Raw genomic sequence first — 21403 nt, 5'->3', positions numbered from 1 at the left:
AGAGATAGAGTAGTGAACAAAAGGACAAAGCGCTTCCAGTCACGGAGATTTCACGTTTGGTGAGTAAATCCAAGACCTGACCTCCATTATGCTCCTCAGCAACCAAGATACAGCCTTGGTACAGTCTATTTCTCAAAAATTAGGTACTAAATGGTCCCTTGATGGCCTGAAAGAGTTAATATGCCCTTAAGCACCTATGTATGCCATCTTCAGCAAGAGCAGCAATGTTTTCCATAAGGTGCACCTTCTGATATCCAGATCTTACCTTCTCGTTGAGTCACAAGACAGGCACCCAAGAATGTGACATAGAAGAAAGAACAAAGATTCTTAATTAGCCAGCCCTAGATTTGAGTTCTGACTTTTCTATTTACTACCTACAGGAGCTTACAAAATTTACTTCAACCTTTCAGAGCCTTAGTTTTCTTAGACATAAAAAGGACAATGATGCATACTTTACAAGGTTGTTGTGAAGATTAGAAATAATATGTGTGCAATGACTGACGAAGTGTACATTAACTTTTATTAATTTATTGGGTTAAATTATTAATTTCTGCTATAAATTAAATTATTAAATAGTAGGAAAGGACTAGTCAGAAAAGTATATATGGATCATAAAGACTTTTCTGATTGTTTTTTATTAAAGGTTGTGTTTTGTGCCTATGCGTGTTGTTTTTGTGCTCAGCCACTTCAGTCATGTCTGACTCTTTGTGACCCCATGGACTGTAGCCTACCAGGCTCCTCTGTCCTTGGGATTCTCCAAGCAAGAATACTGAAGTGGGTTGCCATGCCCTCCTCCAGGGGATCTTCTCTGGTCTGGAGATTGAACCTGCATCTCCTGCATTGGCAGGTGGGTTCTTTACCCACCAAGCCACCTGGGAAGCTCTATGCATATTCTCTGACATATACAAATACTTTCTCTCTGATATTCCAGATACATAACTATGGGATGCATTTCACTGTCCTGCCACATTTCCTGTTCTGGAGGTGGAGTTGAGATAAGGCATACCACTGACTCAGGACTCTTTATGATGGCCAAAAACCTCAAACACTTAGAATATCTGAAATACCGTAACTCAGACACTACACTTCCAGACTCCAAAAGAGCTTTAGCTTTAGAAATACCTGCCAATATCCAACAGCTTCTGTACATCTTTTGACCAAAATACTATGAAAATATCTCCCCTAATATTAGATTGCTCCATTTATATGAACAAGGGGCAGAAAGCTGATTTTAACATAGTCTAACTTTTCTAGAAAAGGAAAAACTTGGTAATAGTAGTTGCGAGGCAAAACATTTAATACTAATTGCTATTCTGGCACTAGTAGTAAAGAACCAACTGCCAGTGAAGGAGACGCGGGCTCCATCCCTGGGTGGGGAAGATGCCCTGGAGGAAGGCATGGCCACCCACTCCAGTATTCTTGCCTGGAGAATCCCATGAACAGAGGAGCCTGGCAGGCTACAGCCCATAGGGTCACAGAATCAGATACGACTGAAGCGACTTAGCACGCACGCACTTTAGATACCTTTACATGGGAGATTACGAGATAGCTGTTTACCCTTGGGAAGCTAAAGGTCACGCATTGCAAACAGACACCATAATTCCACCGTAAAGTTTGTGTTTGACCTGTACGTACTTTTTTTAAGGCTTTGAAGTAATAATTGGCAGCAGCAATTGTAATATCACACTGCTTCTCAGCTTTCGCTTGGCTTCCCTTGGTGGCGCTATGGTAAAGAATCTGCCTGCCAAGCAGGAGACGTGGGTTTGATCCCTGAGTTGGGAAGATCCCCTGGAGGAGGAAAGGGCAACCCACTCCAGTATTCTTGCCTGGAGAATCCCATGGACAGAGGAGCCTGGCGGGCTACAGTCCAAACAAGAGTCGGACATGACTGAAGCAACTTAGCACACACGCACACACACATGATGAAGTCTGAGGCATGTCATTCAGCAAGTCTGATGAGGAAAAAGAACTGAGATTTCTTGAGGGACGATTTTGTAATAGGCATCCTGCTTGGTGCTTTGATCCATTATCTCAGAAAGGTGACTGTTTTGGAATCCAACAAATAAATAAATCCAATAAATAAATCAACTGTCTGAACATCAAAAATATATCAGGAGTCTCCAGTGGAAAATAGTTATCTGTTCAATAAAGATTTCATTTCTTGAAAAATAAATTAGATTAATTTTGTATTATAAGGTGGCTTCCCTGATAGCTCAGTTGGTAAAGAATATGCCTACAATGCAGGAAACCCTGGTTTGTTTCCTGGGTTGGGAAAATCTGCTGGAGAAGGGAGAGGCTACCCACTCCAGTATTCCTGGGCTTCCCTTGTGGCTCAGCTGGTAAAGAATCCACCTGCAATGCAGGAGACATGGGTTCAATCCCCAGTTTGAGAAGATTCCCTGGAGAGGGGAAAGGCTACCCACTCCAGTATTCTGGCCTGGAGAATTCCATGGACTGTATAGGACCTGACATCTCTAAGAGTTGGACACGACTGAGCGACTTTCACTTTCACTTTGTATTCTAAGGTAATGAGCCTACCAGAGAATGCTCTTGTTTGTTTTCATGTCAACCCACAGAATGATACAATCTGTGAAATTATGCACAAAAGAACATAAGTAAGAGAAGCATTCCTTACATTTAGTCTTTACATTAAATGAGATGCTGCTGTTCATGATTCCCATTACTAGTAATATGACTATTACTAATATTAATTATTAGTCTAACTTGATCCTTCACTGGGCTGCAACTTGTAAGGATATGTCTAATATCTCTAATATACCAAGACCTTAACTTCCCGCTCCAACAATTTTCATGTGATTATTAAATCATTAAAATAGAGGAGAATAGTTACTGGATTCTCTAGATAGGAAGTAAACCCTGATTCATGTGGGGAGTTCAGTTGCAACAAGAAGTTTCTCTATCAGCTATCACTCCAAAGGTTTGATTAGTTTATGTTCCACAGGAGAACCAAGGGATCAGAGCATATTTAAAATGGCCATTTAAAAAAAATGCTGCAAACCCAAACTTTTATAGGGAACATCATCATATAACATTTGTTAGAAATCTAAGCAGAAAGTTTTCAGATTTATTTCTAACAAATGAAATTGAGGAAAAATATTGTGGAAATACTTTTACCATCATCTATCTTCTTTCCCCAATACCACAGACAGTTTTATGACATTTCAAAGAATTGCCAACTAAATACAGACTGTATATGTCAATTCTGTAGAATGTAATTAATCAGTCAATACTTTGTACTTACTATGTACCCAACACTGTATTAGACATTTTGGAAAATGCCATAGTATCTCTTCTCAAGGGGCTTACATTCTAACATTCAGAAAAAAATATTTCTGAAATAGAGATAATAAATATCTACAATGAAAATCTAAAGTGCTATAAAAGTTTAGAGAAGCAGAAAATTAATAAAAACTCCAATATTTAGGGTACTTCCATAAAGGAAATAAAGTAAACTAGACCTCACAGTGATCTAGTTTCTTCAACTTTTGGAGGCATAAAAGTGGCCTGGGGCTAAACACTTAGAGCTTGGTTTTTAAACATTTAAACAGCAACTTCAAGTATCCAATAAGTAGTTAATATCCAAAATATACAAAGAACTCATACAACTCAATTTTTTTAAAAACAACTTGATTAAAAAATGAGCAGAGGATCTGAATAGAAGTTTTTCCACAGAAGACCTACAGATAGCCAACAGGCACATGAAAGATGCTCAATATCACTAATTATCAGGGAAATGCAAACAAAAACCACAATGAGATACTCCTCACACTGTTAGAATAGCTACCATCAAAAAAGACCACAAAAAACAAGTGTGGGTGAGGATGTGGAGAAAAGAGAACCTTTGTATAATGCTGGTGGGAATATAAATTGGTGAAGCCACTATGTAAAACAGTACAGAGATTCCTCAAAAAACTAAAAATAGAACTACCATACAGTCCAGCAATTCTACTTCTGGATATTTTTCTGAAGAAAACAAAAGCACTGTTTCAAAAAGATTCATGCACACCTATGTTCATGGAAGTAGAATTTGCATCATCCAAGGTAAGAAGCAACCTAAGTGACCGTCAATAGAAGAATGGATAAAGAAGACATGGGAGATATATATAGATATAAATATAATGGAATATTATTCAGGCATTAAAAAAACACAAAACTTTGCCTTTTGCAAACAGGGATGGACAAACAGAGAACTATGCTAACCAAAATAAGTCAAACAGAGAAAGACAAATACTGTATGATTTCACTTATATTTGAAATATAAAAAACAAAACAAATGAACAAACAGAAACAGTCATCCACACAGAGAACAAACAGGAGGGTGCCAGAGGAGTGGGGGGAAGAGAGAAATAAGTGAGGGAGATAAAGAGGTACAAACTTTCAATTGCAAAACAAATGAACCACAGATATGAAATGTACAGTGTGGGAAATAAAGCTGATAATTGTGTCCTTTCTTTGTATAGTGAATGATGGTAACAAAACACTGAGGTAATCATTTTGAAATGTATAGAAATATCGAATCACTATGCTCTATTACAGGAACTAACATAGTTTGGTCAATTATACTTCAAAAGCAAACCAACAAACAAACCCATAGGAAAAGAAACAATTTTATGGTTACCAGAGGTGGGGAGTGAGAGGATCAGGAATTGGATGAAGGCAGTCAAAAGGCACAAACTCGTAGTTATAAGATAAATACTAAGGACATGATGTACAACATAATAAATGTAATTAACACTTCTGTATGTTACAAAAGTTGTTAAGACAATAAACCCTAAGAATTCTGACCACAAGGAAAATAATTTTTTTTCTTTAATTTTGTATCTGTATGAGATGATGGCTGTTCACTAAACTTTTTTGGTAATCATTTCATGAGGTCAAATCAGTCAAATAAGTTAAATCACTATGACGTACACCTTAAACTATACAGTGCTGTATGCTCAATAAAGCTGGGGCAAAAATACATATCTCTAGTTGATTCTGATACAAGTGGCCTATAGTTTGGCAAACACTGTTTAAATATGATTTGCAAGACTCTTTAGTGTTGTCTGAACAGAACTTTCTAAAGTGGTGGAAATAGTCTGTAACTGTGATGTTCAGTACAATAAACACTAGCTACACGTGGCCATTCCAGGGCCTTGAAATGCAATTAGTATGCCTGAAGAACTGAATTTTTAATTTAACTGTAATTAAATTTAAATAGCCACAGCCAGCACTAGGGAATAGGAAGAGATTTCTAAGGGAAAAGTGAGCCAAGCCACAGGTAGGAACTCATATGAGAAAAGCAGGAAAGACAACTGATTGACTTGTCTAAAACAGAGGTTTTATATGTGATTATCATGAGGTTAGATTATAAAAAGCCTTGAAGGGAACTAAGGAAATTGGATTTCATGACACATGCTGCTAGTTGCATAACTGAATCATTTCCTGATCTTTTTCTGTATTAAAACGTGTGGGTTATTCATGCTTACCTCAGAGAGACTTTTCCCCAAGCTCTGGAGTGAATCTTCATTATTCTACACTAGTCGTGGGATTTCTGTTTTCCTCATCAGTAACTAGCTGGCACATGTCATTCGGTTGCTAAGTCATGTCTGATGCTTTGCGACCCCATGGACTGCAGCATGCCAGGCTTCCCTGTCCTTCACTATCTCCCAGAGTTTGCTCAAACTCATGTCCATTGAATCGGTGATGCCACCCAACCATCTCATCCTCTGTCGCCTCCTTCTCCTCTTGCCCTCAATCTTTCCCAGCATCAGGGTCTTTGGAGAATGGGATTCAATAAGAATCCCATGAAAAGTATAAAAGCTTACACATGAGTATGTGATAAATTCTAACCAATGGGATTTGGTACATCTGGGTATGTGGGTAAACTCTTTAGAAATTATTTAACTTGAAGAAATAGAATCTTTTCCTGACTCCAGTCAGAACCTTGCAAGGCTTGAATGTGCTGCTGACACCCGAGTACAATGAAAGGACAAGGTGGAAACAAACACCAACAGCTAAGGATAGCAGAAAGTGACGGAAAGAACCCGAGCTCTCGACAATATCATCGAGCACCAAGAAGTGCTCCCCACACCCTCTCCCCATATATTTTGGAGATATCAGGAATTAATTAGTTTAACGTCTTTAGTTTTTTGCCCTCTTCCATGCATTAGAACGGAATACTACTATTTCGGGGAAATGCTAAGGAAGGCATCTAAGCCAGGTTGAAACTGATATGAAACAAAGTTCAAGGCTTAGAAATGACAGGCATGAAAAACAGGTCAGAAGAGAGGACCAGAGTCAAGAAGACTAGCGTGAAAGTCCTGAAAGTCAAAGTTGCGAAAAGGTCTTGGAAATAGTAGTGAAATATTATCATTTGTGAAATCATTCATGCATATAGGTAAGTACTTGAGGTAAAGCTGGAAAAGCAGTTCATTTTGTAAGGGTAGTAGAATTGTAAGTGATATGTGTCTTTGCTGATTTTTTATACTGTTCTCATTATGTTATTATTTCTACTTAAAATCTCCATGACAATATAATTTGTTTAAATGCTGTATATTCAATACTTTTTTGAAAATGGAAACATTCTTGAAATGTGATTTCTCTATATTAGCTGCAGCTAAAGGCATGAGAAGATTCTGAGGAGCAGGACAGGAAAGCAGAGAGGGTGAAGGAGTAGCCAGGTGACCTTGGGAAGTCAAGTAAAACCCTGTTTTCCTCTTAGGATTCACCTCTGGCTCTAAAATCCACAATTTGTTTTCAAATTGAAGAAAACTTTTTGGAAAAAAAGAAAGTCCTGCAACTGGTCTCAAACGCCAGTTTTCTGGGCTCTATTCTCATCTCTTGGGCTATGTTGTCGTTGCTGTTTGTTGCTAACTTGTGTCTGACCCTTTGTGATTCCATGGACTAAGGCCCACCTGGCTCCTCTGTCCATGGGATTTCCCAGGCAAGAATACTGGAGGGGGTTGCCATTTCCTTTTCCAGGGCCTTGTGCTATGAGTTGAGTCTAAAAGGGAATAAAAGTCAATCTCGCCTCCAATTCTCTGAGCAAATGAGAAACCTTGGAAAATAATTATGCTTCATAACTTTAGTATAACTTTTGAGAAAAAAGTTTCTGCATAGATTTTCAGTGAATAAAGAAACTGATTTTGGAAATTTTAATGTGAATTAAAGATCTATATTAATATCAGGTAGGTATCAAGTGAAGCTTACTATTATTTTTAACTTGCATTTCCAAATAACTGATAAAGTTAAGCATTTTTCATATTTTTGACCATTTGGAATTGTGCTTCTGTGAATGACCTAATCACAGCATTTTAAAACTGTTTTAAAATTATGCTTTAGAAAATATTTTTATTATCATTTTGTGAAGATTTCTTATATATCAGATGGTAATTTTTTGTCTGCATATGCAATGATTTTTTTTCAATCTAACATTTGTCTATGGTATTTGTTTACAGTTCTTTTTTTGCTTTACAAAAATGTTTTAAAATTATATAATCAGATATGCCTGTCATTTAGTATACAACTCTGGTTCTTGTTTGGTGTAAATAAATATCCTCTGGTGAAGTTAATGGTTGTTTAACTGTGGAATATGTATATCACAGAACAGTATGCAGTCATTGAAACGAATAAACAAGAGCTATACCATTTGACTTCTAGGTATGTCTTGTGTTTCATTAAGTATTAAGAAAAAAGAAATTATATATATAATTGTGATTATATATATATATAATCCAACAGTATATATTAGATGTTGAAGATATACAGTATATATATATGTTTCCATGATCATGGAAAAAGTTAAACAAAATAAAGAGCAGACTGGCCACACTGTGGAAGTGAAAAGGGAGGTTAAAGAGGTAATTTAGACTCCCTGAACCCAGATGACTCAGTGGTAAAGAATCTGCCTGCCAAATTCAGGAGACACAGGTTTGATCCCTGAGTCAGGAAGATCCCTTGGAAAAGGAAATGGCACCCCACTCCAGTACTCTTGCCTGGGAAATCCCATGGACAGAGGAGCCTGGTGATCTACAGTCCATGGGGTTGTTCAGACACAAATAAGTGACTATGCACACACAACAATGAATTTCTTAAAAGATGTGACTAGTTGTCTTAAAAAACATATGACCCTATCATGTAAAATTATTTGTGTTGGTGAATATATATAAATATGCATGGAAATGTGTAAGAGAATGGTGACCAAAACATTAATCGTGTTTAAGATAGTTAGATTTCAAGAAGAAAAGAAGAGGAACGAGAAAATAAACAAGAGGCAGAGAGAAAGAAAGAGAATGGGAAAAAAGAAAATATGATTTTAAACAATCAAATAAATTGAAATTCACCCTTTCCAAAAAAACCTGATTGGATGAGGGGGAAGACAGAACCCTCAAGTGAAAAGGTTCCGCACCCTCTGATGTGGGTAACAATTATGACAATAATCTTACCATCCCCGAATATTCCAACAGAGGTATACACATAAACTTACTATGCTGCTGCTGCTTCAGTCACTTACTATAAGTAGTATCAATTTAATCAGTTTTAAAATGCAGGAAGTAAATGAGACACTATATCAATTACATTTTCTCATTATGACCGCAACAGGCTGTGGTGAGAATTTTAGACACACCTCCTTTCTAGAAGCTAAACTTGCAAAATGATAAATGTGAGGAGTGGTTCTCAGACTTGTGTGTCCATAAAAACCACCTGAGAAGATCGTTAAAACGCACATTCCAGGGTCCCAGCCTAGAAACTCTAATTCCGCAGGGACAAGTAATCCGCATTTAACAAGGACCCCAGGCGAATAAGGCAGGTGTCGACAGATCACACTGAAAAACAGTGAATTTAAGGATGTCTGATCTCATTACAAACTGATTAACCCAAGAGTTTGAGGAGTGGGGTACACTAGGGAGAACAAAGAATTCTGAAGCCAGAAGATCTCGATGGCCGCTCTGATCTGATCCCCCTCACTCCCTCACTTGCCTCTGCTCTTCCTGCTGTGGCCTCCCAGTTACCCCTCTGAGGATTTGAGCCCTGCCAAGAATGCTCTGCCTCCAAATTTCCAAGAGTTCCGTCCCTCCCAGCCTTCAGGTCCTCACTTAGATGTCACTTCTCAGTCACACTCTGGAGAGAATCTCAACTCCCATCTCACTTTCTAAGTCCTCTTTCTGCTTCAGTTTTCCTCCCCAGAGCTTCTGACTACCTAAAAGACAACATATTTTACTGACATTTCTTTTGCTTATTGTTTGATTCCCATCAGGACAGGGATATTTGTTAGTTTTCTTCACTGCCACCTCTGAAGCACCTCAAACGAGGCCTGGATCGAGTTCAAGGAGATCACACTTGGCCAAGATAAAACAAATAAAGCTCGAGAGATCAGTGATAGGAGGCAGATACCGGCAGGAAGTAGAGAGTTTGTTATTACACAGATCCCCGGGCCCTTCGAGAGATTCTGATTCAGGATGTTTGGAATGGAGTCTGAGCCTCTGAATTTCTAACAGGAACCCCAGTGATACTAAGGCAGCCTGCAGAATTGTCAAGTATCTCGGCTTGCTCTTTTGTAAAAGTCAACCAAGTCTAATATGAGAAGAGCTACAGGCTAAAAAGGCAGAGCTCTGTCATAACTACAATCATTTGCTGGAGGAGAAAATTTGTTCCGCTAATCTCTACGTGGGCTTCCCTGGTGGCTCAGATGGTAAAGAATCTGCCTGCAATGCAGGAGACTCAGGTTCGATCCTTGGGTTGAGAAGATCCCCTGGAGAGGGAATGGCAACCCACTCCAGTATTCTTGCCTGGAGAATTCCATGGACAGAGGAGCTTGGCGGGCTATAGTCCATGGGGTTGCAAAGAGTCGGACACAAATGAGCGACTAACACTTACTTAATTTCTGTGTACTTAAGTTATCTACCTAAATAAATAAAATGCTTCTGCAACAGGGATATTGTCACTAACAATGTATCATGGATATTTGTGTGTGTGTGTGCCCAGTTGCTCAGTCATGTCTGATACTTTACAACCCCATGGTCTCTAGCCTGCCAGGTTCCTCTGTCCATGAAATTTTCCAGGCAAGAATACTAGAGCGGGTTGCCATTTCCTACTCCAGGGCATCTTCCCAACCCAGGGAATGAACCCAAGTGTCCTACATTGGCATGTGGATTCTTCACCACTGAGCTACCTGGGAAGTTCATGGATGTTTAATACAACACAGTTTTTAGAAAACATGATGTTCAGTTTGTTTCTAATTTTTTACTCCTGTAAATAATGTTTAAGATGATGTTAACAATAACCCTGTGTACGAGACAGCAAAAGAGACACTGATGTATAGAACAGTCTTATGGACTCTGTGAGAGAGGGAGCGGGTGGGAAGATTTGGGAGAACGGCATTGAAACATGTAAAATATCATGTATGAAACGAGTTGCCAGTCCAGGTTCGATGCACGATACTGGATGCTTGGGGCTGGTGCACTGGGACGACCCAGAGGGATGGAATGGGGAGGGAGGAGCGAGGAGGGTTCAGGATGGGGAACACATGTATACCTGTGGCGGATTCATTTTGATATTTGGCAAAACTAATACAATTATGTAAAGTTTAAAAATAAAATAAAATTTAAAAAAAAAGATGATGTTATTACTACATGCATTTGTCTAATTATTTCTTTCTAACAAATTCCTAGAAGGGAAGTTTCTGACTCAGAGGTTTGACCAGTACTATCCATAAGAACTTTCTCTGATGAAGAAAAAGTTCCACATCATCACAGTCCAATATTGTAGCCACCCACCACATGCAATTAATGAGCACTTGAAATGTGACTAGTGCAAATGAGAAACCAAATCTTTAGTTTTATATAATGTTAATTAGTTTAAATAGCCACACATAGTGATGGACTGCCACATTGAACAGTATAGGTACCGACATTTAAAATCTTGACACATGATGCTAAATTGCTCTCCAGAAAAGTTGTAATTGTCATTTTATAGTGTATACTACTACTACTACTACTACTAAGTCGCTTCAGTCGTGTCCGACTCTGTGCGACCCCATAGACGGCAGCCCACCAGGCGCCCCCGTCCCTGGGATTCTCCAGGCAAGAACACTGGAGTGGGTTGCCATTTCCTTCTCCAATGCATGAAAGTGAAAAGTGAAAGCGAAGTAGCTCAATCATGTCCGACCCTCAGCGACCCCATGGACTGCAGCCTTCCAGGCTCCTCCGTCCATGGGATTTTCCAGGCAAGAGTACTGGAGTGGGGTGCCATTGCCTTCTCCTTTATAGTGTATAACAGAAACCTTTTCTTTATCCTGTTGCCAATGCTAGATATTATTGATGTACTAAATCTTTATAACCTGCAAGTCAAAATATGTCTGTATGGTTTTCATGTGCATTTCTTTATTAATAATGTTGAGCAGAGTGCTTTCTTCTGTCTTCATAATAATCCAAATGCAAATATTTTCACCCATTTTTTGGGCTTGTTTTCTTGTTTTTTGTTTGTTGGGGTTTTGGGTTTTTTTTTTGCCACACTGGCCACCATGCAGGATCTTAAGTTCCCTGACCAAGAACTGAATTGGCGCCCCCTGCAGCGGAAGTAGGGAGTCCTAACCACTGGACCATCAGGGAAATCCCCACCCATGTCAATTAATTGAGAAGCTGGAAATTATCTGGCTTCCAAATTTGTTTTCCTGGGTCCATATGTTTTCTTTAAAATGTATTGGGTGTGTTAGTTGCTCTGTCATGTCCAACTCTTTGTGACCCCATGGACTGTATCTCTCCAGTCTCCTCTGCCCGTGGAATTCTCCAGGCAAGAACACCAAAGTGGATTGCCATTCCCTTCTCCAAAGGATCTTCCCGATCCAGGGATCAAACCCGGGTCTCTCACACTGCAGGCAGATTCTTTACCGTCTGAATTTACTGCCATCATTTAAATTCATATAAAAATATGAATTTTCAGTTCCATTTGACAAAAATCAAATGATCTGGTTAACAGCAACATACAGGGCAAACATCAGTGCAGCCTTAGAAATCATGCTACCTTCAGTCTTTCTTGCCCACCAGAACTCGGCATACCCTATTATCTTACAGGTGTCCTGCTTCCCTCAGGCAAACTACCTGCTCCAAGGCACCTGAGTCTACAATTCCTGCTCTGAATCACATTCAGAGAGGTTAAAAGGTGAATGATAATAGCTAACTTTCATTTCATACTCAGCACGAAAAAGTGATGTTGTATTTCTGGATTATCTTACCACTAACATTTAACAAGGAGAATACTATTCTAGGGATTAATGGACATTTACTACTCCCAATGGGAGTGGGTCAGTATCAGAAGTGTTGTTAAAATGTAGAACAGGCCCCACCCCCACGATTTGGGTTGGACCCCAAGAATTTTCATCTAACCCCATGCTCCCAGCACAGCTCCACACTGGGATAGGGCTTCCTCAAAGACACGGACACTCCTGGATGTGTAGTGATAATATGTAATTATGACGTGGACACTTCTGGATGTGTAGTGATAATGTGTAATTATGACGACACAGTGTGAACTCATACACCCTTTTCTTCTAAAACATGCCCACATTTATTAGTTCATTTTATCTTCACAACAATTCTGTGCAGAAGGTGGATAATTAGAGCAGTCCTTTAATTGTTCATCCCATTTTACAAAAGAAAAGAAAGACAAGAATTAAGAATCTCCTCTAAACACACAAGAAGTTCAAAGGGCCAAAGCAAGCAGGTTCCCACTCCTAACCTTGGTAGTATAGGCAAACTCAGCAATCCATCACACAACCCGAGCTTGTTTTCTATTTTACCATAAAAATAGCACGATGCCCAGGAACAGAGAAGACCATCCGAGATATGGTTCACAGCAACAAACATTTATCCAGTGCCGATTAGGCGTTAATCTATGCTAATCACGCTTACAGTTTCTACTGTAGGACTCTTGAGGACACTCATAAAGCACAGAGATACACTAAAAATAAAATCTGAAACCACAACCTTGAAAAGAGTGAATTCCCTATGTCAGAGGACAAAAGCAAAGGCACTGAAGGGGTGGGTGGTGGGGATAAACACAGAGCCCGGCTGCAGAGAGGCAGCCCTGTGGGGACTTCACATCTGGACTTGGAGCTGCTATCACCAGTCAGTCAAGAATGGGAGGCAAGGAAGAGTACACAATAGGAAGCCCTCCTGGAGCCCAGGAGCACAAAGAGCTGCTGTTATCCACGTTGGGTGTGTGTTTGCCAGAAATATCAGGGCTGCTGGAACTCCAGAACTAACAAGGGCATGCTTTTGTGTAGTCTAAATTACCTTGACTGTATAAGAACTCAAGTCAGAGGATATAACTTCATTACCCACTGGTAGCCAAAAAATAACATGATTAGCGATCATGAAACTTTCTCTCTCTGATCTTTTCTCCCCCCATTTTAGGAAGCATTCCTAGCCAAAATCCACCAATTTGGATCACAGTAACGCTAATTAATAAAAATCAGCCCTTCGAGGGAAAAAAGAGAGGATTGCATTTTCACTTAAATGGGATTGATAGAGAACACTATTCATTAATGTTAACAGCCATATTTTTAAGAATAATGGATAAAATCCACCACCAGTTGAGAATACAAGAAAACGACAACTAATCTGAAAGAAACTTGGAAAATTTGGTTCACTCATTAGTGTTGTGACTGACCTGTCCTATTGGCTTGTCTTATAGTCTTGTTCAAAATGGCTGAGGTGATGAAATTTCCACCTCTCCAAGTAGAAAACTGTAGCAATACTATTGAAAAAAAAAAATTACCTCTCACCTCACACAAGATCAAAGGAATGCAAATCAAAACAAACGTATACAATTTTACACTGATCAAATTAATCACAATAACATAAATGTTTAAAATAAGTACACACAAATAAGTATAAATTTATGTAACCCTTCTGGAAAGTAATTTGGAGATACAAGAAATCAGGAAATTTCCTAATTAAAAAAGAGCTAACATTTACATGTGTAAATGCTTTTTACATGTATTACTGCTTTTTTATCTTAACCATATTAAGAGCTATTACTACACCTACTTTATAGATTAGGAAGCTCTGAAAAAATAAGTTACTTGCCCAATATTGCCCATAAGGGATGGAGCTGTTTTGGACACAGAACCTTTAATTTTAGACCCCAACTATTTAGAACTACACTGTATTACCTCTCTAGGGAAACAATTCTAAGTTTGTTTGTTTGTCCCATTCATAAGGGTAGCCCTTATATTTTTTAAAAACAGGAAAATCATGAAACAGAGAAAGAGCTAAATAAATTATGATACAATAAACTACTTGTAAACAGTAGAAAGTAAATTATAGAAACATGTGCAATATGATAAGACATTTGTAAAAATACATATTCACATGGTTAGGATGGGATGGAAGCTGGTCAAAAACAAAAACGGTTCCATTTTAGAAGAACTTCATTACTGGTACTTAATCTTCTTTTGTTTTTGTTAGTTTTGTCAATCAAGATTACTCTCAGCACCCTTACAAATCTAACCTTCTAGTTCATATTCTTATCACCCCAGTTGAACAACCCCTAAAACTTCACTGTAATGTATTTATATTACAGATATTCAGACTAAATACATCATATTCTTTGTTGTTGACTCTGAATCTTCAAAGTATGATATCTCTTTAACAAGAATGATTTCTGTAACCGCCACTTACAGTGTCCTTATGAAACCCTTAACTGAGATCACATATAGTGACTAAAATCACTTAACTCTTTTTACTGTCATAACCTTGAAATCACTCCTCGGCTCCCTGCACCCCTCTAGGAATTTGCAGTTGCAGGTGTCTTAGAGATTAGAAAAGTTTCCTACTAAGAACATGATCTCTAAGTGAATATTTATAAAGTCACTAAAATAGCTTGGCCATAAGGATTATTCATATTCTAAATACTTTTGAGAATCGCTAATTAAATTAGGTAAAGTTCCTTTGAAGTAGGTCAATGAACTTTATTTCCACTTTAAGAAGAAAAGTAAGAGTCTGGTAAGAGTAATTTCCCTAAAAATGGCACCACGAGCTGTGAAGAAAATTCACTCTCCTTAGCCATACAAGGTGATACACAGAGGCCCATTCAGGGTTCGACCTTTTTCAGTAGCATAAACAGACATTTTGTGGGAAAATAAAGTAGCTGTTCTTCAATGATATCAATCTCATAAAAGCAGGAATGTTGTTTAAACATCTCAACTTCTTTATGAATCTACCATTTAGGATTTTTGGGGAGGGGGGGGTCACTCCACTAATACCCATAGATCCAACTGGTTTATCCTTACCCAGTTTTAGGACACCTACAGAACTACCATTTTACCAAAAATCACAGAATTTTGGAGTTAGAAGGAGGCTCAGAAGCCACATGGTTCAATTCCTTTATTTAACTGGGGGAGGAAACAAAAGCATTTCTTAGAAAGTTAGTTCATTTAGCTAGTTTATGGCAAATCCAAGCCTGGAACTAAGAGATAGGACCAAATGTCTTAACCTTGGCCTTCATACTATTGAAATTTTTATACTATCTCGTGTCAGTGGGAGTATTCATATATCCTTTCAATGTCTTGCAGATATGTGCTGCGCTTGATAGAATAGCTATAGTTTTCATTCTCTACTTCATAAAGAGCTCCGAAATGGAAGAAAAATCAAAGATTATAAATAACAAAGCTTATAAAAACCAGAAGAAACTGGTGATGGAGGGAGATAACCATTTAATAGTTCTGCTTTGCACTGAAAGCTTGTTCTAAGATTTTCAGCATTCTAACTGATAAGTGCCTTAGGCCAAATGAAAGGGTCTAACATCATCACAAGTGAATATCAAATTAAGATTCATCACCACTGAGACGCAGTTCAGTCTTACATATCCAGTTCCTTTCATCCTCGATTTCCACAATGTAATTCCATTCTAAAAGAAGGTTTATAGAAGGATATACAATGGAGGAGAGTGGTTGCCTCTGGGTGGAGGAAGGATTAGGGCATTAGGAATATGGGTCTCTGAGACAGAAGGCGTATTTTACACTGGTGTTTGAAATTTTCATCCTTTGCATATAACTTTCCAATATTCATTAATTAAATCTTTCCCTTGAAACACATACCTACCTGCACGTAATTCTAATAGTATTTTAATAAAACAATTATTTAAATTTTTCTCTATCTGAAATTTTCAGTATTGCGATTTGTAAAACTACATAGAAATATTCCTAAAGGGGGAAAAAAAAAAACCCCAACACAGTTCCAAAACTCAAAAGAGAATTCCAGGATTTAAAGTACCCCTCCCCCTCAAAAAAAAAGATGTACAGAGGAAGGGGAGGTTTCTAAAAGGGGGGTTTCATTCAAAAAACCTTTTGCGGACAAACTCTTCCCCATCTTTAAATAGCTAGATTTTTTAAAAATGAGATTTCAGTGGGATTTCCCACCTCCCGGGCGAGGTGGAGGAGGACAAATTAAAACGTGGTTTCTGTCTTCTCCACCGGGGCCAGAGGGCCGCAGTGGTGGATAAGGACCTTGCATCAGTCACGCAATCGGAGGAAAGGAACCGATCGAGGAGGTGTTTCTCCAGGCTCCGTCCGGCCCCGCGGGCGAATCCGGCTCTGGACCCGACGTGGGCTCGGGCGGACTGATCCGCCCCATGAAGTGCATCGAAACCCAGCGTTCCTTTTTCCCCGGAGCCCGGAAGACGGACTGAGGAAATTGATGAACTTTAACAAACCGCCTCCGCATCCCTCGCCTCCCTCCCCATCCCCGGCCCTGCACACAACGCTCCGCGCCGTCCGCTCGCGTCAGGTCAGCTGTCAACACAACCCTTTGTGTCTCCGTCGGCACAAGAGGGGTCCCCAGCCCCTCTCAGAGAAATTCGAACGATGGCCGGAGGACACGCGCGCGCGCGCCCGTGACCGAGTGACATTTCGTGCGGAGCCGAGCCGCCCGGGCACCCCGGGCAAACGCCCGGCCACCGCCGGACGCTCCCAACTTCCCACCCGGGACTCGGCTCTCTCCATCCTCGCGCGTCACCTCCGCGCCTCCCTACCTGCCGCCCCCAACCCCGCGCCCGGGAGACCCCCCCTTGGCGGCCCGCGGGCTCCAGGAGACGCTCCCGAGGGGCGCTCCCCGCCTCCCGCAGCCCCCCGGCTCGGGCTCCCTCGCTCCCGCCACAAAGGCGGCGGTGACAGGCCTCTGGCCTTGGGGCGCGGACCGCAGGGACTGGGTCTCCTCGTGGGGCTTGGGGCTGGCACGGGCGCCCGGCCTCGCCGTACAAACGCAGCGGCGCTCACGCCCCGCGCTCCGCCGGGCTAGCCCTCCAGAAAAAGTCAGCCGCGCGCTTGCCCGCGCAGGCAGGGTGTGCACAGCCCGCCAAAGGGCAGCGCCGGCGGCGCAGCAGCGCGCGCTCGCGCCCGGCTGGCCACCTCTCATCACCACCACCCCCGCGCCCCGCCGCCTCCCTGCGCCCCGAGTCCCCACAGCCGCTCACCTGGCCCTGGCAGCGCGCGAGGGCCGAGGACCGGGGGTGGCCCTCGCCTGGGTCGGGGCTCGTCTCCCCACCCCCAGCCGGGTGGCGGCGCCGCGCTCCGCTCGCTCGGCCGCGCTCCTTCGAGGAGCTAGCGCCGCCGCTGGCTGGCGTCTGTGTGTGCCGGGCAAGCTGGCCGCGCGCCCAGGTCCCCGGGGCGGAGCGAGGCGGCGGCCGCAGCGGCCGGAGGCGGATTCCTCAGGTGCGGCCCCTCCCGCTTCCCCGAGACCTCGGCGGCGGCGGGGACCCCCCGGGCCCCCCACTCCGCCCCGCCTCTCGGCCGACCGCCCTTCCAGGCGCCCGCTTCCCGACCCTCGCGGAGTGCAGTGGGGAGTGGGCTTGCGGCCCCCCGCCCCGGGTGAATCCCCTCGCCCCGGGGGCTCGCGCCTCCATTCCCAAACTCGTACGGCCCCCGGGGGTGAAGTGTGTGGCCACTGCGGGGACGTGTATGACCACTGCGGAGAGTGGAGGGGTCTTCTCGGGAGAAGGACTGTCCCCCACAACGCCCCCGGGGCGGCTGACAGGCTCAGCCGAGAAGAAAAATTATTTTCTCGCCGATTCCACCTTCATTCATAGAGTGCTTTCGCCTCGCTGCGGGATTGCTTTCTCTGTCCGCTGGACGGCGGCCAAAGGGCCCTAAGCATGAGCTCGAAGTGGGCGATTGGGGGTCGAAACCCTTCGGCCTTTTGCTTGAAGTGGGGCTGGGGGGTGGGGCGGGGACGGGACGCGCACAAATCCCAAGTGACACCCCCCCTCCGCCCGGGGGCTCCGGCCGGATCTTCCCGGACACCTCCCAAACGAGCACGCTGCCTCCGGCCGGCAGATCTCGGCCGGGGGCCGCCTGCTCGACCCCGGACCCGAAACTTCCCGGGCCGGGAGGGGCTGCTCCGACCGACCGCGGAGCCTCGACGGAGCGGCGGGGGCAGAGCTTCTGCAGAAATGCTTGGGCCCCGTGGTGACAGATGTGGCTCTATTCTTCACAGCTGGTGGGTTTTGTGATTAGAGCTGGAGCTCATTTATTTTTAAAACGGTCATTGTGGCCAGAGATGGGCGACTAGACGCCTTTGCTGGATGGCCCACACTGGAAGAAGCCGCTCCAGGCTGGATGTGATGGGAGAGTCTAGCTAAAAGCTGATCTATTTGCGGTGCCTTTGGGGCCAGCACAGCCCGGGGTAGGTCAGCCCGGTGGGTGGCTGTGGGGAACAGACCGCGGTGCCAGGCCCCAGGCGGGTTGTTTATCAGTCTTGAGAAGGTATCATTGTCAGTTCCAGTTTAAAGACAGCTTCAATTAAATCAGATCTCATAAGATCTCTAAGTCAGTAGGTTTTGTTTGCTCGTCTTTCTTTTTTCTTTTTTTTTTTTTTTTTTAAGAACCGAAATGCATTTCCCCCTCCCCCTCCGCATTTCTCTTTTGGTCCATACAGAGGGAACTGACTGGAAGACAATAACTCAAGGCATAGTTCAGTTGTGGCTTGCCAAAAGTAAGCGATTTGTTTGTGATTTGGATTTATCTTCTCTTCCTCCTCTACTGGGAACACAAGCCCAAGTACCATTTTTTTTAATCGTTTTGTTCCATGTGGGAATAAGGAGTAGATATGTTTTTTGCCTTGCTTTACAATTGAATCCTCATTGTCCAGTCTTTTAAAACACATAAGAACACTTTTCTTTGCCATGAGAGGAGGAGCCATGTCTCTCTCAGTCACGGTCTGTAATGCCACTGTCCTAGATCTTGCACACAATACAGGCTTAGTGAATGAGATCAATGCGGTTTTTAAATAACTACAATACAGAAAGGTGCCGCTGATTAGCAGCATTAAAGCTCAAGGTATCAAAAAGGAATCAAATGTCAGTTCACAAACTCAACTTGAGAACCGGCCATGTATGTGGGAAAGATAGTGAGTAGAAACTTTAAATTTCAAGTTCACCTCCGTGCATAAAAACCAAGCTCCTGAGAGGTTGAAACAAGTAACCATCTTTTGAAACACCCAGTCTGTCACAGGGTTGGTAGAGTTGAGGAGAGGAACACCTTCCATTTTAAAGATAAGGAAACAGGGAACAATGAGCAGCCTTTATGTAAAACCGCAGTGCAGTTTTCTCTTAGTTTAGTTCAAGGACCATTTGTTGAGCATCAAACACTAAACTCTGAAGATGTGAAGGTAAATTTAGCACAGTTGCTCAAGAACCTTAGACCAATATTACAGAACTCTGGTATTCATTCTCCATTCATTCAACAAATATTTATTGAGCACCTACTGTGAGCCAGATGGCGAAGTGAGAACTGGTAATTCATCAGTAAACAAAACAAGTCCCTAACAAGGTTAAAAAGTTAGTGATGGTAATCTATCTATATTCTGGTAGTTTGAAAATGTTTATGTATCTGCTTCATTAAATAACACTCCCTTGATTTGAATTTATTTGTGTATATGTCTTGTCTCCTTTTTGAGGTTTATGTATTCCTCCTCACGTCCAGTAGACTTCTGTGATTATAAAATATGACAGAATCGGGACTTCTCTGGTGGTCCAGTGGCTAAGACTCTACACTCCCAATGTAGGGGGCCTGGGGTTCTATCCCTGGTGGGGGAACTAGATACCATATGCCACACCAAAGAGTTTGCATGCCACAACTAAAAATTCCACACACTTCAGTGAAAGATTCCACATGTTGCAACTAAGACCCAGCACAATCAAATAAATAAATAGATTTAAACAAAAAATTGTTAATAAAAATATGACAGAGTTAAAGGGTGAACCCTTTGGAGTTAAGGTGAACCCTTTGGACCCATGGTTTTGAATCCTGGCTCCAAGGCTTACCTATTATGTAACCTTGACAGTGTTCCCATTTGTAGAATAGCATCATGATAGTACGCACCTGAGGGAGTAGCCGTGCAGATTAAGACAATGCACAGTGCCGAGCTCACTATAAAATGTTAACTCCTATCATCTGTGAATCCCTCCTCTTCTTTGTAACAATGATTCCCAAATGCTTCTGCAGAGATTCACTGCATTAGAACCAAGTTCAGTGAAACACACGACTCATAGCAGTCAGGATCCATAGAAATGACGGATTCCTTCTTAGTGATGATTGGGAAGGTCCTCCATCTGAACAATGGGGACATTCCATGATTACATTCTGGTTCTGCTCTTAAGAATGAATACCCTTTTGCATTAATTTCTGTGGCCCTTGGCTTACAGTCTCTTCCTTGTTCATTATCCTTTATGCCCACATCTGAAGTGGTCCTTGGGAAGTAAGCCCTCCTTGGAGACCTGTTTTCACAACCCATTTCCTGTTGGTACAAGTTTGGGGTCCTGAGAGCTTATTTACAGTTAGTTTTTTACAACAGGATTTGTGATTTGGCCACATAATTCCTTCATACACTTAGTAGGCTGTTGGTTGATTTTAGTCACTATGTTGTGTCCAACTCCTTTGTGACTCCATGGTCTGAAGCCTGCCAGGCTCCTCTGTCCTTGGGATTTCCCAGGCAAGAATACTGGAATGGGTTGCCATTTCCTACACCAGGGGATCTTCCCAGACCAGGGATCAAACCCATGTCTCCTGCATTTGTAGGTGGATTCTTTACCAGTGAGCCACCAGGGAAGCCCACACTTAGTAGACTTCATATTTATTTGCTTCCATTGAGTTCTGTGTGCCAATAGTTCCATGTAAAGTTCTTTTCTGGACATAGTTTCAAATAATTGATTTCTTTGCTTCCTCACCCTGGTCCTCTCTCTTGAGGTTCAGGTTTCGAGGCTTGGTGGCTCAGCATCTTGTGTACCATCATAACCAGTATCTTCCATGAGGAAAGGGGATGCTACTTTGCTACTCAGTGCCAGTTCACTGGCTTCACTACCTAATCCCAACCTCCACTCTGCCACCATCGTCCTAAGAGGGTCA

General features: G+C 42.1%; 1 protein-coding gene across 6 annotated transcripts in view; it reads right to left on the bottom strand.

The window, feature by feature from the left end:
- GREB1L (GREB1 like retinoic acid receptor coactivator) overlaps nt 1-17598 on the bottom strand; it is a 246922-nt gene extending 229324 nt beyond the window's left edge. For 5 of the 6 annotated variants that reach the window (XM_025273445.2, XM_025273447.2, XM_044934473.1 and 2 more), the window contains exon 1: nt 17476-17597. The gene's annotated coding sequence lies outside the window, so the exon portion shown is untranslated. Of the gene's footprint in view, nt 1-17475 lie in introns of all 6 variants that reach the window. The other variant, XM_044934471.2, reaches the window with a different exon arrangement.
- Nucleotides 17599-21403: the final 3805 nt, after the last annotated feature.

This window comes from Bubalus bubalis, chromosome 22 (genome assembly GCF_019923935.1).
Source record: "Bubalus bubalis isolate 160015118507 breed Murrah chromosome 22, NDDB_SH_1, whole genome shotgun sequence".
Classification (NCBI taxonomy): Eukaryota; Metazoa; Chordata; class Mammalia; order Artiodactyla; family Bovidae; genus Bubalus; species Bubalus bubalis.
The sequence above is the reverse complement of the archived record's forward strand: the minus strand, read 5'-3'. Positions and strand labels throughout refer to the sequence as shown.